Here is a 17,064-nt window from a genome sequence, read left to right on the forward strand (position 1 = left end):
TACTGTGTTTGGGTTTTTTAAGCTTGTTTATAATATGAACAAGTGACCTGCTTTTGCTTTAACACAAAGCTATTTTAATTTACTGGATAACTTGTATTACGGGTTGAAACTTCACAAAGGCAGAAAACCTCTTTTGAGTCCTTTTTCTACAGTGACTGAGGGTAGGATTACAAAAAATGTGTTGCTCTCAAAATGTTTGTATTCCATGGGGTGAAGACAGGCCTGATTTTAACTTGGCATTTCATAATTTCAGAGTCCTTCTTTATAAACTCTCTTTCCTAGTGTTAATAGTCTTGAGTAGCAATCCTTCTTTTCATGTGTGTGTGTGTGTGTGTGTTTTAGGTTTTTGCAAGGCAAATGGGGTTAAGTTGCTTGCCCAAGGCCACACAGCTAGGTAATTATTAAGTGTCTGAGACCCGGATTTGAACTCAGGTACTCCTGACTCCAGGGCAGGTGCTCTATCCACTTTGCCACAATCCTTCTTTTCAACAAAGTGAGTGTAGGATATAAGATACCTGACTATATGTATACTTAAGTGCATCCTATAGGCAAATAATCCTTCCTTTATCTTCCTGAATTCAACAGGGAACTACCTTGATAATTAACCACCTTTCAGGGCTTCATATTTTCTCACCCATAAAAATTAGTTCAGTAGAGTAGATGAGTTCAATTGTTCCCTAAATCCTATGATCCTAAACTCATTTAATGGAAACTATAGCATGATCTCAAGGTAATAATATTCACAATGACTGCAATAATGTGAATTAAAAACAATACTAAATTAACAAAAATAATGCCTAGTAGTCATATAATATGATGAAATAAGGTTTGCAAAACATTTATGTTATTTTACCCCACAAAAATCTTGGGAAGTAGGTACTATTTTTATCCTCATTTTACAGATGAGAAAGCTCAGATAAAGAGGGACTAAACAAGTTGTTCTGGTAATTAGTGACATCAGACTGGATTTGAACCTGAGTTTTTGACTCCATATCTAAAATTTTATACTCTGTGCCACCTAGCTGTCTAGGCAATTGAGCCATTAATTATAATGATCAGTGGTTGGTTTGTGAAATTTATTTTCCTCCTCTTGGCAGAAAGGTAGGAAACTACAGGATTTTAATTGCTTGTGTACACACACACACACACACACACACACACACACACACAGAGTCAGATGGGATCTCTCTGTTGATCAATTTTGCTTACTATTTTCCATGGTTACAAGGGAGGGTGTAATGGAGAGAAGTATACAATATCAGCAAAAGACTAGACATCAATGAAATAACAAATACCTCCCTCATAGATTTCTCTGCTGTTCTTGAGCAGGATTTATGTATTTATTTTAACACTGTAACATTAAGCCTATGATAGTTTTATACTTTTAATTATGAGACTATTCAACTAAGTTGTCAGAGTAAAATGTGATTTCTACTAGAAGAATCCTAATAGATGAGTGATCTTATTGATGTGCATGTTGCCTCCATCTTTACCAGCCCTGCCTATCCCTTTCCACCCATAAGTTCTTCAAAGGTGGTGGCCTTCATCACTTTCTCTTGACTCTTCAAGGATACTCACATCTCTGTCTCTTGAAAATGCAAGGATACCCACTATTTCTCTCTCTCTCTTGCTACAATACCAGCCCATCTTCATTTTCAATCATATGTTTCCTTGACGACATTATTTTCCTTCTTTGTTCCAAGTGATTTATTTTTTCCAAAGAACAACTGACATGTAAAAAAAAAACACAAAGGAAAATTTCCTCCACTGATACTTGTCAGTTCCTGCTCTGTAATTTGTAATCTTAACAAGGGTTGCCTAGGGCATCAAAGAGTTAGATGACCTGCTCAGGGTCAAATAAACTATATATCTATATCTCTCTATCTCTCTCTCTCTCTCTCTCTCTCTCTCTCTCTCTATCTCTATATGGCTCCAGTTCAGTTCTCCATAAACCCCAAGATGAGCTTTCTATCCTCTACATCACATTGCTTCTTATCTCCAAGTAATGGGGCTCATTTTTACCTAATTCATAATTTAGCAACTACTATAAATCCTGGAGCAAACAATGAAAATTATTTTTGACTTGTTATTGCTCAATTATGTCCAATTCTTCATGACTTCATTTGGGATTTTCTTGGCAAGGATAGTGGAGTCATTTGACATTTTGTCCAGTTTATTTTACAGATGAAGAAAACGAGACAAATGAGATTAAGTGACAGGTCATGCAGCTAATAATTGTTCAAGGTCATATCTGAATTCAGGAAAAGGAGTCTTCCTGACTTCAGGCCTAGTGGTCTCTCCTTGATGTCAACTAGTTGCTCTTTGAAAATTATTACATGGGGTGGCTAGGTGACACAGTGGATAGAGCACTGGCCCTGGAGTCAGGAGTATCTGAGTTCAAATCCAACATTAGACACTTAATAATTACCTAGCTGTGTGGCCTTGGGCAAGCCACTTAACCCCATTGCCTTGAAAAAAAAAAAGAAAACAAAAGAAAATTATTACAAAGTACTTGATTATGCCATCACTGATAATAGTACATATGTCAAAGCCAAAATGAAGATTTAGTCAACAAAAGGGTATGGTGGCCACCAATTAAAAAATAAAAGAAATTTACTCTGTTTATTACTCCTCTCTGTCCATAAGATCTTGAATCACTAATTCAGCTTCCCTTGCATTCTATAAAATGAGAAAATTGGAGGTGACAATCTCTGAGTTTACTTTAAGTTCTGAAATTCAAGGATATTATCACATTTCTTTTCTGTGTATTCAAAGTATCAATAGGGAATTTCAGTTTGAACCATTAACTATTTTGCTGATTCAATAGCAACAGAATTTCAAAGTGGAAAGGAATTAGAACTCACCAGTTAAACCTTCTCATTTTACATATAAAGGAAACAGGTTCTACAAAGAAAAGAAAAAGGTTTGTTCCAGGTCACAGTGACCATAGGTCAATGAATTTTTTCTCCTACTACCTTGTCCAAATCCTCAGCTTATATCTGATGTCTCCAGGATATCTCCACAGGAGAGGGGTTTAGCTGTTTTCATTGAATAAAGAAGAGCTTGTTCTCCAGCTAGAACCCATTCATTAGATTGATCCCTTCCATCTTTTAAATTCTGCCACCCCAGGTTTCATTATCTCATCTCACATTCCCATCAATAAAGAAGGCAAGCTTTCTTACTTTTATGGTCAGTTAAGATACAGAAATAGTCTACTTGAGGAGTTGTATGGCTTTGGGCAAAGAACTTAACATTTCTGATTTCCTATTTTTTTTTTGGTTTTTTTTAATATGTGTAAAGAGAGAAATGGAGTTATGATACATGATTTTGGTTACTACCAATCTGTAACATTCTGTGAATCATCTTAACCCCTTAAAAACTGAATAAATTACCACATTCTAACTAGAGTCCAAACCAACACTGGCTCTTAAATCTAGATTATGTACTAGGTTGGACTTAGTGATTTGTAGACCCAAAGACCTGAGCAGAAGACACTTTCTCAGACCTCACTCTTTAAAAACTTGAATATATCATTCACCTTTTTATTGATAGACCAGCAAAATCATTAAATATTAAACATATAACTTGATAATTTTTTTAAAAAAATACATTCTTCTAATGGTCTTTACTTTTGCTAGGTTAAATGACCTAGTCTCCTTCCTTATAGTGTTTTCTTTCCCAGGACCTTGCTTAAAAATAATTCTCTAATCTAGTGGAAAATTCCATCATACTGCCCCTGATCTAAAAATCACTTCCTCTCTTCCCAAACTGTCAAGCAATACAACATCCAGGGTCTTGGGCAGCTTAGGCCATCCTGCAAAACAACTTGTCCAAGCCTTGTGAGAATGACTCTCACATATTTGAATGAAAAGAACAAAAGGAGTTTGTGGCTGTGAGTCATCCTTAGATGTCTGAATGTTCCCAAATGTCATCATGCCTTAAGCATTTTTCCTTTGTCACACAGTCCAGATCATGTAGTCTGCTAGTTTCATGATTTTGGAGGGGAGGGGTGGAGAGGGGGGACATGAGTTCTTTTTGGGCAGAGTACATTCATACAAAACCAAAGTAGCAGCTGAAGACCCATGTTCATATTTCCATGGCTGTGACATCTTGGATTCTCAAAAAATGTCAAAACATTTCCATAGTTATTGTGTACAAGACCCTGATGTTTTCTGCCTTCAGTAGGAATGCAGAGTTCAGTAAAGGAGACTTTAAAAAAAAAAGGACAGACATTTAATATGCATCTACTATATACAAAGTCCTAAAAAATACCTGGTGACTCAAATAAACAGTATTGGCCTAGCTCTGAGGAAGGGGAAAAGTTGTTAATTAACTGAGAACATTAAAGAAAGCTTCATAGATGACATAAAATACATAGGAGGGTAGGGGATTAATGGACAAAGATAGAAGTAGGAAGGCATTCCAGGCATAGAAGACAATTTGCTCAAATGCAGCAGCTCAAAACCTTATCATAATATAGCTGACTATTGTGTGTGGATTGGGATTATATGAAAACAATCTGAACTGGTCAGATGGTCCCACCTTGTGGAGAGGGCCTTGAATGCCAGACAAGGGAGTTCTACCTTTAGTCAATAAACAGGAACCAGATAGATTCATAAGAAAGATTATTCTGACAGCAACCAGAATAATGACTTGGAAAAAGCAAAGAGAAGTAAGAAAACTTGAAATCGTTACGGGGATTCGTATAAGTGACCTCCAAGGTCATGTAGGTCAATCCCCTTATTTTACAGAGGAGGAAACTGAGGCCTAAAAATATTAAATGACTTATCCCAGGTCATGTGGTTATCAGAAAAGCTTTGAGCCCAGTCCTATGACTCCAAGTTCAGTTATCTTTCCACTGTTTAGACAGATGATGAGATTTTATACTATGTTGGTGGCTGTGGGATTATAAAAGAAAAGCTAGATGGGAAAGATAATATTGGTAATAGATTTGATAAGACCTTATAAGAAATTGGTTATGAGAAGTAAAGGAGAACAAACCACAGTCTACCAGCATAGCAGTCACCTGTTGCCTTGGGGAAACTATTTAACTTTCCTGGGCCTCAGTTTTTTCCATCAGTAAAATGTCCTTTACATCTCTATATCCGTGATTCTGAGTCTGGTTATATGGTAGTGCTACAGATGGAAATCCAACAAAGAACTTATTTGGATAAGGAAGATAACAAGTTTCTCTTTGCATTTGAGATGCTGGTGAGATGTGAATATATGTCCTTTTGGAACCTCTAGTAGGTCTGAAGAACAGCCAAAAGATTATAATACTAAGTAACATTTGCATGGCACTTTAAGTTTGCAAAGTACTTGACATACTTTATTTTATTTGATCATCCAACAGCTTTATAAAATAAAAATAAAATATTTTATAAAATATAAAATACATACCGTTATGCTGATTTTATAGATGAAGAAAATGAGACTGAGAAAGAGATTGAGTGACTTGCCTAGTCATACAACTAATGAGTATCTGAGGAGGATTTAAATTCAGGTCTTCCTGATTCCTAACTCCACCTCTCTGTCCATAATACCACAACACCACACTTAAAAGTTTCTCCAGAGCCAAGTGAGGAAAAGGGGAGTATGTTCAGCAATGTCAAAAGAAGGTAGAGAAATTAAGGAGGATGAGGACTGCAGAAAGGTCACATTACGTATGGGAATTAGAAAGTTCTTGTGGCATTTCAGAGAACAGCTTCAGTAGAGTAGTAAACATTGGAAATGGATTGATTATAAGGAATTGAGAAGAGAATTGGTAGTGGGGAAATAGAATAGTTATCACATCCTTTTTCTCCAAAACAACAGAAAAAGAGGAGAGAAATGGAGTAATAGGGAGGCTTTCTTTTTTTCTTTCTTTTTTTTTTAAAGAATTGGGGACATAAAATTACAATTTCATGGAAAGAGATTAGGGTTAAAAAAAAGGATTTGACTTCTGTAGCCAAAGTCCATAGGGAGTGTCTAAAGGAAAGAAAGGATCAAAGGCAAAGCTCAAGTAGGGTTGTCCTTAAGAAGGAGTATGAATATCTTTCTCAGATGACCAAAGAAAAGGAAGAAAGAAAGAATGAAGATGCTGAGAAGGTCATTCTTCCCTTAGAGGAGATTGAGGAGACAGAGGTGGCACAAAAACACAAGAGGAAGGAGTATCCAAGGGAGAAAAGGGAACCAAAATGTTATATGCTACAGAATGGTCAAAAAGGAAGAGGGTTGAGCAAAGACCAGATTTATCAATTAAGAGTTCATTGATCACTTGGAGACAGCAGTTTCAGTTGAGCAATGAGGTCAGGCTTTACATTTTTCCATGATGAATTTCATCTTATTAGATTCAGCCCATTCAGTCAAGATCTTTTATGAAGCCTGATTCTGCTATCGAGTATATTTTCTCTTCCTTTATACAAGGTATTGGTAGAAATGTTAAGCAGTTCAAGGTCAATCATGTATCTCTGGAACATTCCTCTAGAGACCTCCTGCCAAGTTAACATCAAACTTCTATTCGTTATTTTTTGAGTTGAGAAATTCCATACTAGTTGCACTGCACCCTACCTTTATTTATAAACTCCCATCAGGGTAAGAATGGCATTATCTTTGTAGCCAATACAGTGCCTTATATAAAGTCAACACTCGAAAAATCATTTGATAAAATATGACAAACTTAGTCCAAAGGATAAAATAAGAAAATATATTTCTCTTTATTCTTTTCCCCAATTAATAATATTTTATTTTCCAATTACATGTAAAGATAGTTTTTTAACATTTGTTTTTATAAGATTTTGAGTTAGAAATATTTTCTTTTCCTCTGTTTCCTCCCCTTCTCCAAGACAGCAAGCAATCTGATATAGGTTAAACATATTTCCACATAGGTCATGTTGTGAAAGAAGAATTGGAAGAAAAGGGAAAAACTACAAGAAAGAAAAAAAACAAAAAAAAGTGAAAATAGTATGCTGATCTGTATTCAGACTCCATTGTTCTTTCCCTGGAGATAAATAGCATTTTTTTTTCATCATAAGTCTTTCAGAATTATCTTGGATTATTGCATTATTGAGAAGAGCTAAGTTTATCTTAGTTGATTATCATACTAGGTTGCTATTACTGGGTATAATGTTCTCATTCTGGTCATTTCATTCAGCATTAATTCAAAGCAAGTCTTTCCAAGTTTTTCTGAAATCTGTTTGCTCATTATTTCTTATAACACAATAGTATTTTATTTTATTCATTTATCACAATTTGTCAAGTCATTCCCCAATTGATGGGCATCTCCTCAGTTTCCAATTCTTTGCTACCACAAAAAAGGGCTGCTATAAATATTTTTGTATATGTGTTTTCCTCAGTTCTTTACAGAGACGAGGGACACAGTGTGAAACACGTTGCACACACTGTGAGATTCAAATGATGTGTTTGTTAATTTTGTTAAACTGTTTTTTCTGCCTCTATTCCTTGTTGGAAGGGGTGAATCAAAGTCTGTGAATATTACAGATGTGTGTGTGGGGGGGGTCTCTACCAACCACTCCAGTACTTTGCCAAGAAAACTCTAAAGGGTTGGACATGTCCCCAAAATGATTGAAAATGAGCAGTAGTAACAACAAAGTTCTCTTTTAACTCTTAAAATTGTGCTAAATGGGGGGACCATTAAGAAATGGGGACAAATCAAAGCAATTTCATGTATATTCCACTTAGGCAATGTCCTACTGATGATGAGTATCAATAATCACTTCTCTACACACATGGATATAGTTACTATAACAACTCTTTAAATTAGAGTGTTGTGTCTAGTAGAGTGATAGTTCTAAACTTAATGCAATAGTTTCAGTTCTTCAAGGGATCTTCATTCCTGCAAGTGTGGGTACTTCCTCTAACAGGGCAGATTTTACTTCTTCTACACTTTTACTATTCATATTTTTGATTGTGGTATTGGAGGTAACTCTGGCTTCTTGAAGCCTTCACCAGTAGAGTGTAATCTCTGGCAGACTCTTTTAAGTTAGAAGGAAAAATAGTTGGGAAGTTGTATGGTACTTTATATGACTCCCAAAACTTCATGTATTTAACCCTAGCATCCTGCTAGTGTTAATCAACAGTTAAGTCACACAATACCATTTTTAAAAATGAAATTGATTATATGTGCATGTACAGGAATCAACTTGCTACTCATGCAGAAATTATTTCTGAATCAACTATCTCTATACAGACTAACTACAAAAGAGCAGCAAAAATTTTTGTTTCAAAGAATCTTAAGTTGCAGGTCCCCTGAAGGTCAATCATTGTGATCATGAGTCTGCTACAGTAAAGAAACTCATGGGAGAAGTAGAAAAGAGAGGGTGCTCCCTCCCCTTCTTTGCAAAATGAAAGGAGCTATGGATGTGGCAGCTAAATGATATAGAGGATAGAGTGTTGGTCTGGAGTCAGGAAGACTTGAATTCAAATGTGACCTCAGATCCTTACTAGCCAGTATGACCCAGAGGAGATCACTTAGCCCTGGTTGCCTCAGTTTCCTCATCTATAAAATGAGCTGGAGAAGGAAATGGCCAACTACTCCAGTAACTTTGCCAAATGGAGTCATAAAAAGAGTCAGACAAGATTAAAGGGAAATGGATCCGTCTTGCAGCAAGATTGGGGGGTAGAGGAATAACTTATGAACAGCCTTACATTGGCATCCAAAGCAATGTCAAACTCTCTGGAAGAAGGCCCCAGCATGCTGGGTGAGCTCCCACAGAAGATTTATGGAAAACCACAGACAAGAGTTGTGCAGGATGAAAATATGGATGGATTATTAAAAACAAAGTATAATAGATAGTTTGCTAGACTTGGAATTCAAATTATCTAGCCTCTTAGAAAACTGGTAAGTCAGATCTTTTACTGGCCATGCCTGCCACCATCCTCATGATCCCTATACCGTTCACCCATGGTAATGATATTATAGATCCTTTGAAGTGCATACTTAGTGTCTTTTACAAAAAGACTAGAAGATAGAGAATATGTCTTATTTGTATTCTCTCCTCTACCCTGATGCCTACCTACTACAGTAATCTGAGCACAGTGTCTGCTTAATAAATGTTTGTTAAACTAGATCTACCTTTGTTTTTTCTTTTTTTAACTTGGAAAAATCATAATCTGAAACTATTCCTTAACATTAAGGTGAAAACTGGAGAAGGAAGAAGTATCCTAAATGGCTAAAAAACCGCTTCTGCAGAAATCCAGGCAGCCTCCCACATGGTTACAATTAGATCTTTGCCTACATGTGTCACTTTCCCCCCCGCCTACATTTGTCTCTTAATGGACTATGTACTAAACATTCCCAGACATTTTCCCAGTCTCTCCTATATTTTATGTTTTTAGAACCAGGATGAGATCATTCTCTCCTAAAAAGAAATACTAAATTTTTATTGTTTCTTAGTGTTCATATCTGATTTACAATCTAAAATTTTAAAAATCAAATTTGATCCTGTTATATGATTTCTCACAGTTCTCAGAAATAAAAGTAATTTCTGTAAATGCTGAGCCTATAATGTAAGATGTATTTCTTATGTAATTGTCTATGTTTTTCTAAGTAGGATAAATCTTTATGATAAATAAGCATTCACTTTTAAATAGATTTTGTGTTTGTTTTTATACAGACTGGTCGCTTCTGCTGTCATTTGATAGATTTGCATGTTTGTCCATATAAACACATTTGAAAGAATTGAAGCTTAAGACAATGACAGATAAACTATGAAAGCATAGACAGAACATTAAATCTGTTTTCAGCTGAAGGAATCAAAAGTTAGCTTCTATTTAGGAAACTCCCTTAGTAGTAAAGAAATACATTTCCAGTAATGATGTTTCCATGTGATTTAAAGTGAGTCCTGTATATGGAATGTATTGATGATAATCAGTACTAGCTTGACCTTTATGCTAAAAAGTCATCATTTCTTTGACCAGTGCCTCTAATCCCTGATTAAGTAGGGATTACCAATTGACAGTGTGCAGAACATATCCAACTATCTCATTAGATGATTTCATAGAACTGAGGAAGAAGGGCTACCAGAGAGTTTCCTGGCTCTTAGATAACTAAGTTGACCAGTTTGTCTTTCTTTCATTTTTCCCCTTTCATTTAAAAGAGGCAAGCCATTTTTTAAAATATTCATTAATTGAAATTTTGAGTTTTGGAAAATAAGTAATCAGGGCCTTCTGGGGTGCTGCCAAGACTCCAGAGCTTTTTCCAAAACAACATTAAATGAACCCTCTAAACAGACCCTAAAGCAATAGAATTCACAAAATAATTATAGCAACTTTTCAGGTCATAATTATCTTGGAGGAACTTCAGGAGAGATTTGTCTTATGTAGGTAAAATGGGAGTGCTGCCCGGGGTAGGCAGAGGAGCTGAGAAGCCAGCAGGAGGCTCTTAGCCATAACACAGCTCTAGTCCCAGCTCAGCAGGCCAGTGAGGGCCCCAATCCTAATTCAGAAGGCAAAGTTTGAGCCCCAGAACACTGATGCAACAGGTTGTACTGGGTCATGGAGGGAATAAACTGTGAGATACCAGAGCAGAAATCCAGGGACCAGATCCCAAGCCCCCAGCACAAAAAGCTTGGAACTATGCCCACCTTGTGCCCCAGGAGCAGAACTCTACTTTCAAAATGAGAAAAAAAAAGCCCAAATAACAAAAAAAGAGCACTAACCATAGAAAGCTATTACGTTGGCTGGGCAGTTCAAAATGTCATCTCAGAAGAGGAAAGCAATGACAAAATGCCTACATATGAAGCCTCAAAGGGGATTATGAATTGGTCTTAAATTCAAAACATCCTCTTGGAAAACATCAAAAAGGATTTTAAAAACCAGAAAACAGGGGCAGCTAGGTGGCTCAGTGGATAGAGCACTGAACTCAGGAGGACCTGAGTTCAAATGTGACTTCAGACACTTAATTATTACCTAGCTGTGTGATCTTGGGCAAATCACTTAACCCCATTGCCTTGCAAAAAATAAAAAATAAAAAAAAAAATTCCAGAAAAAGGAAAGAAGAAAAATTGAGAAAGGAAGTGAGAGTCATGACGGAAAACTTGCAAAGTTGCACAAAAATTGGCTGAAGAAAACAATACCTTTAAAAGTAAAATTGACCAAATGAAAAAAGAAAACATTCCTTTAAAAGTAAATTTAACCAACTGGAAAAGCTAACTGAAGAAAATAAACCCCTAAAAATTAGAACTGGACAAGTGGAAATGACTTACAGACATCAAGATTCTATCAAACAAAACCAAAAAACAAGAAATATGAAAGAAAATGTAAAGTACCACTAAGGAAAAATGTCCTACCTAAGAAATAGACCTAGAAGAGATAGTTTACTAATTATTATTCTACCTGAAAGTCATGATCAGAAAAGAGTCTAGACAATATCTGTCAGGAAATTATCAAGGAAAACTGCCTTTTTATTCTAGAACAAGAAAATTAAAAATTCCTTAAAAGAATCCATCAGTCACCTCTAGAAAGAGATCCCAGAATAAAATCTCCAATGAATATTGTAGTCAAATTTCAGAATTATCAGCTAAAGGAAAAAATACTACAAACAACCAAAAAGAAGTGATTTAAATACCAGGGAGCTAAAGTCAGGATTATGTAGGACTTGTCAGCTTCAACATTAAAGAATCAGAGGACCTGGAAAAGGATATTTTGGAGAGCAAAGGAACTTGGATTACAAACAAGAATCAACTACCCTAAAAAATTCAGCATATTTGGGGGGAGGGGGGAAATTGAATTTTCACCAAATAAAGGACTTTCAAACTTATTTGCTAAAAACTGAACAGAAAAATTGATTTTCAAATACAAGAGTCAAGAGATGCTAAAGGTTAAGCAGAAAGAAAAAAAGTTAATTGGTAAGATAATACTTGTAATGCTTGAATTGTATTTCTCTTAAGACAGTTGAAAGAAGTATACTTAGAGGGTTTGAATATAAATTGATTAGGATGTGATGCTACTTAGAATTCTTGAGAACTGTGTTTCTCTTAGTTGAAAGAAGTATATTTAGAGGGTGTGGTTCTAAGACAGGCATAAAACAATTAAGTCATAAAAAAAAAGTCCTACTGGGAGAAGAAGGCAGAGACAGTAGAGGCAAAGGAGGAGAAGCAGAGGACCTATTATAGTAGAGAGAAAGAAGGGAAAGTATGAGTGTTGAGTAAATCTTACTCTCAACAGATCTGACTCTGAGAGAATAACAATTGGGTTTAGAAATTCATCTCACCCTACGGGGAAATAGGAGGGGAAAGAAAGGGAAAGGAGGAACTGATAGAAGAGGGGGGGGGTAAAGGAGGGAAAAGGGAAGAAAAGGAAGGGGAGTTGATAGGAGGGAGGGCAGATTGAAGGAAGGAGCAATAAGAAGCAAAACACTAGTGAGAAAAGATAAGGTGAAAAGAGAGAGAAAAGTACAAAGGAGAAAGATAGGATTAGATTAAGTACAAAAGAAACAGTAGTAAAAGACTATAGTAATCTACTGTTTGATAAATCAAAAGACTCCAGGTTGGCACAGACCAGTATCTCACACCCTATACAAAGATAAGATCAAAATGACAACAGGAATTAGACATAAAGAGTGATACCATAAAACAATTAGGTGAACAAGGAATAATTTATCTGTCAGATCTATGGAGAAATGAGAGATAGAGAACATTATAAAATTTTAAAAAAGATCATTTTGATTACATTAAATTAAAAAGGGTTTGCATAAGTTAAACCACAAGGAATGCAGAACATTGGAAAACTTTTCACAATTAGTGTTTCTGATAAAGGTCTCATTTCTAAAATATATGTAAATTTATAAGAATAAAGGCATTCTCCAATTGATAAATGGTCAAAGATTATGAGCTGGCAGTTTTTCAAATGAAAAAATTAAAGTTATTTATAGTTATATGAAAAAATGCTCTAAATCATTGTTGATTAGAGAAATGCAAATTAAAATAACTCTGAGGTACCACCTCATACCTATCAGATTAGCTAAAATGCAAAAAACAGGAAAATGATCACTATTGGAGAGAGTCTATGGGACAACTGAGACATAATGCAATGTTAGTAGAGTTGTGAAGTGATCCAACCATTCTGGGGAGCAATTTGAAACTCTGCCTAAAGACAATAAAATTTGGCATACCCTTTGATCCAGCAATACCATTTTCTACATCTGTAGCCCAAAGAGATTATAAAAAAAGAGGGAAAGATTCACATATACAAAAATATTTATAGTAGTTCTTTTTTTTTTGTATTTTCATTTTTTTCCCAAATTTGTGAAGATTTTATTTATTTTGAGTTTTACAATTTACTCCCATTCTTACTTCCCTCCCCCTCCCACAGAAAGCAATTTGTCAGTCTTTACTTTGTTTCCATGTTGTACATTGATCAAAATTGAGTGTGATGAGAGAGAAATCATATCCTTAAGGAAGAAGCAAAAAGTATAAGAGATAACAAGATCAGACAATAAGATATCTGTTTTTTTCCTAAATTAAAGGGAATAGTCCTTGAACTTTTTTCAAACTCCACGGTTCTTTATCTGGATACAGATGGTATTCTCCATTGCAAACAGCTCCAAATTGTCCCTGTTTATTGCACTGATGGAATGAGTAAGTCCATCGAGGTGATCATCACCCCCATGTTGCTGTTAGGGTGTACAGTGTTTTTCTGGTTCTGCTCATCTCACTCAGCATCAGTTCATGCAAATCCCTCCTGGCTTCCCTGAATTCCCATCCCTCCTGGTTTCTAATAGAACAATAGTGTTCCATGACATACATATACCACAGTTTGCTAAGCCATTCCCCTATAGTAGTTCTTTTTTGTAGTGGCAAAGAATTTGAAATTGAAGGAATTCCCATCAATTGGGTATGGCTGCACAAATTATTGTATAGGAATGGAGTACTATTCTGTTAAAAATCATGAAAGACTGGGTTTCAGAAAAACTTGAAAAAACTTGTAGGAACTGATGCTGAGTGAAATGATCAAAACCAAGAGAAGATTGTACACATTAACAGCAACACTGATGATGAAACAATCAACTATGATGGACTCATCTCCACTCAATAGTTGGTCAACAGATCAAGGACAATCCTAAAAGACTTATGATGGAAAATGCCATTCATATCCAGAGGAGAAACCACAGAGTCCGAGAACAGAGCAAAGCATATTATGTCCATTTTAAAATTTTATTTTATGGTTTTTCTTTATTTATTATGGTTTTTTCCTTCTAATTCTTCTTTCACAACATGACTAATAATAATATGGAAATGTGTTAGGTTTTATACACGTGCAACCTATTTCAGATCATTCAGATTTGGGAGCAAGGAGGGAAAGGGAGCATGATAGGAAAAAATGTGGAAGTCCAGAAGCTAACAAAAAGATGAATTTGAAAATTATCTTTGCATGTAATTGGAAAAAATAAAATTAAAATGCTTAAAATTTAAGAAAAAATTCCCCTCTGCCCCTTTCCTGTCCATTGAGAAGTCAAGTAAGGCGATATCAAATATACATGGGAATTTTTTTCATATTAGCTATGTCAAGGATGGGGGGAAAACAAGAAAAAATAAACTGAAAAGAGTATACTTCAGTCTGTACTCAGTGTTCATCAGTTCTTTCTCTGGAGATAGATACCATTTTTCATCATGGGTCCTTTGATCTAAATGGCTAAGTCTCTTTCAACTTATCATCATTACAGTATTGTTGTTTCTATATATGATGTTCTTCAGGTTCTGCCCACTTCACTTTGCATTAGTTCATATAAATCTTTCTGAAACCATCTGCTCATCATTTCTTATAAATATTATTTCATCATAATCATATACCACAACTTATTCCCCAGTTGAGGGGCATCCTCTCAATTTCCAATTCTTTGTCATCACAAATATAATATTTTTGTATGTGTTAGTCCATTTTCCTTTTCTTTGATCTCTTTAGAATATATAACTAATGGTGATCAAAGGGTATGCACAATTTTATAACCCTTTGGGCATAGTTTCAAATGGTTTTCCAGAAGGACTGAATCAGTTCACAACTCTACCACATTCCCTCAAGAATTTGTCATTTTCCTTTTCTATCATGTAAACCAATCTGATAAATATAACTAACATTTCACTAATCAATAGTGATAGAGAGAATTTTTTTCTCTTCTGAAAATTACTTCTTCATATCTAGCCTTTGATCATTTATCAATTGAGAAATAGCTCTTGTATAAATTTGACTCAGTTTCAGAAAGTTTTGCTGTGTGCATGTCTATCTATCTATCTATCTATTGACAAGGAAATGGGGTTAAGTGATTTCCCCAAGGTCACTGACTCTACTGCTCCATCTAACTGCCCTGCTGTAAAATATTTTTGCCAGTTTTCTGATTTCTAATTTTGACTGCATTGATTTTGTTTGTACAAAATCTTGTCAATTCACATAATCAAAATTATCCATTTTACATCCTATGGTCCTTTCTATCTCTTCTTTGGTCATAAATTCTTCTATTATCCATAGATCTGAGATAATTTTTCCATCCTCCCCTAATTTACTTGTTATATCACCCTTCATGTCTAAATCATTTGCATATTTTTACTTTATTTTGATAAATAATGTGACATGCTAGTCTCTAGCTTATTTCTGCCCAACTGCTTTCCAGTTTTACCACCATTTTTTGTCAAATGATGAGGTCTTGCCCCCAAAGCTTAGAAGTTTCAGTTTATCAAACACTCGATTAATGTGTATGATGACAGAATATTCTCTATTGTGTACCTAATCTATTCCACTGAACCTCTACTCTTATTTCTTAGCTAATACCAGATTGTTTAGATGATTACCACTTTTAAAATATAGCTTCTATTCATATAACCTCTGTCGAAGTTGAGATCAAAACCTGATCCAAGGATGCTAAATCACCCTGTATGGCCTTCATTATTAAGCTACTGTATTTGCATCAGTACTGCCATATAACAGTCATCTTGGCATAGTGAATAAAAGAGTAGGTCTTAGAGGCATGAAAACATTTTTTTTTCAAGTTCCAACTCTTTGACTACAGGGGGAACTCAGTTTTCTCAACTATCAGATTTAAGTTGAACTAGATGTTCTCTGAGATCCTTTCCAGATCTATATTTTTGGTTCCAAGTCACTCAAATCAGAAACTGAATCTTGTACCTAAAGGTAATAATGTGTTGTCCTAAAGGAATCAATATGTAATTGTGAATTTCAGTGTATTGGGTAGGAAAGTTTGGATGCCTATTAAATACTACCAGAGTAAGACTATTTCGACATCACTTTGAACCAGGACTGTTATATGTGTCACTAGAGAGAATTACATTAGTAGGAGTGCCCTAAACTATACGGGGGGGTGTGTGGGGGGGGGTAATCATCCAAATAGATTACAGCTAGAATCTGGGATGATCTAGTCTAACACTAGAGGTATAAAGATATTTACTTAAGACTCCACAGATCATAACTTCACAGTTGAGATTTAATTTCATTTCTTCTAATGTTAGATCCACCACTTTTTTGTAAGATGCCCTTATCTTTATGCATATACATGTATAGAAAATAAGCTCTAGAGTTAGAAAGACCTGATTTCAAGGTCTGCTTCTGTTTTGTAGCTCTGTAAGCCTAGGCACATCATTTTATTTCTAAATGTCCCAGGCAACCATTCTAAACTGAGTTACAAATAAGTTGAATTTCTTCTTGGGTGGAGGGAGAGAACAAAAAGTTCTCTACACTCAAAAAATCACAGATTTCATTTGGATAAAAATAGAAAATAACTGAAACTACAAAAGTTTTTGTTGTGTTGCCTACTCATAGCTCTTTGTTTACTTAGTACAACTTGAAAAGAAAAATTCAGAAGCTCCACATAGCAGATGCTATTTCATATAGGCCACATTGGGGGCCCAAAAGGGAGCTTCTCAGTCTTTACATAGCAGTCTGTGATACAAGTGCCCATATCAACAGATGAGTAGGTACCTTTGAGAAATATCTGCCTTCTGCTCTCCACCCTAGCACACTTATCCTTTTAATTTAAAATAATGTTTTTAAGAAATGTCTTTGTCTAGATACATTGATCATATTAATTACTACTTCATCAAATTAACAGCTAACTAA

The 17,064-nt window shown here is 35.3% G+C and overlaps 1 protein-coding gene across 2 annotated transcripts in view; it reads left to right on the forward strand.

Annotated features, from left to right (window-relative positions):
- Positions 1-17,064, forward strand: part of IQGAP2 (IQ motif containing GTPase activating protein 2) — a 347,950-nt gene that overhangs the window by 316,772 nt on the left and 14,114 nt on the right. The window lies entirely within an intron of this gene.

This window comes from Macrotis lagotis, chromosome X (assembly GCF_037893015.1).
Source record: "Macrotis lagotis isolate mMagLag1 chromosome X, bilby.v1.9.chrom.fasta, whole genome shotgun sequence".
Lineage (NCBI taxonomy): Eukaryota > Metazoa > Chordata > Mammalia > Peramelemorphia > Peramelidae > Macrotis > Macrotis lagotis.